This window comes from Tetrahymena thermophila, assembly GCF_000189635.1.
Source record: "Tetrahymena thermophila SB210 genomic scaffold scf_8254587, whole genome shotgun sequence".
NCBI classification, from domain to species: domain Eukaryota; phylum Ciliophora; class Oligohymenophorea; order Hymenostomatida; family Tetrahymenidae; genus Tetrahymena; species Tetrahymena thermophila.
The window spans coordinates 137,079-138,515 of NW_002476358.1; the positions used below are offsets into that span (position 1 = coordinate 137,079).

A 1,437-nucleotide genomic window follows, 5' to 3' on the forward strand; every position below is an offset into this window, starting at 1 on the left:
TTAAATGCTTAATTATCTTTCAATATATCCTTGATATGATTCTCTTGTTCGTCAAAGATCTACCTCGCGTTTTAATTTCCTAAGTAATTATTATTTATATTCCCTTAATTTTAATATTTCTACCATATTTTCGAAATCGTTCCACTTTTTACTTAAAATTTCTGTTCAATACTTGAATATGTTTAAGAGAAATACTTAATCGATATAATAATCCCCCATTTAACTTCATCTGACAGATGTTTTGGAAGGTATGTTTTATTGCCATTTGGTTCCTCTACATCCATTTTTATAGAAATATTTCTTTTAAGCTAAAAATCAATCTATTTTTAATCCAAAGCTATATTCAAGTGTTTATTGTTATTCTTCTTATTCTTATTATGCTTTTTTATTTGAGATTTATATGAAGACTACAATTATAAATATAAAATATTAGAAAAATCAATGAAATTTGACAAGCAAAATGGAAATAAATAATCAAATTCTCAAAAAAATCTCAATTTTTGTATAAACTGTATTTAAAGATATAGGATAGATGATGCCAATTAATATATATCAAGTTATAGTTCATATCGAGTTCTACAAGAAATAATATAGGTTATATAATGAACATATATATGGAGAAATGAATAGACTTCTTTCCATTTGTTTGGGATTGGTGATAGATGGGGAATTATCTTTTGAGTTAAAATTTGATTAGATTCTTTAAATAACACCCGGTGGGAGAGCTGATAGTTGCTGTGTGTTTGGAGTTTATGATTAAATAACCTGAGGTATTTAAGAATTATCTTTGTTAGGAAGAGAAGGTGGATTATTGTTACTAACATTATTAGTACTATTACTATTTGCAACTTGATCTGCATTATTATGATTGCTATTTTAAGCTTTTCTTTTTTTATTTTATTTTTAGGAAACAGCATCGTTATTATTCGCCACTTGAGGCTAATGAAAACCAACAACTTTTTTTTTGTTTGTTAATTCATATGCATTTTCTATCTCCATAATATTTGATATTGATGGATCGTTATATATAAAAACATCACAAAGCAGATCAAAATTTTCTAAAATGCTCAAAATTTCTGAAGATTACTAAGTTTGTTAGCGCTTAACTTTAGCATGGTAATCTAATTCTTCAATTTCTAGCTTCATTTTTTCAATTTATATTGTAGCCTTTTCTATTTGTTACTGAATTTAATTGTGTTCCTGTAAAGCATCTTTAATATCCATTTTATAGCATTCATAATTTCCCTTTCTTTTATTTAAAAATTCTTTTTTTTGTTCTTCGTCTGCAGCTATAAATTTATTCATTACACTGCATTAATTTTTCATGCTACTTTCTTATTTTTCATATTGTTCTAGCTTTTCACTTAAATCATTTAGTTATGTATCATAATTCTTAAGTAGCAGTTAATTATTTTGTATTTCTCTTTACAAAACAAC

At 25.3% G+C, this 1,437-nt stretch overlaps 1 protein-coding gene across 1 annotated transcript in view; it reads right to left on the reverse strand.

The window, feature by feature from the left end:
- Window positions 1–1,437, reverse strand: part of TTHERM_00384990 (hypothetical protein) — a 7,796-nt gene that overhangs the window by 4,254 nt on the left and 2,105 nt on the right. The window lies entirely within an intron of this gene.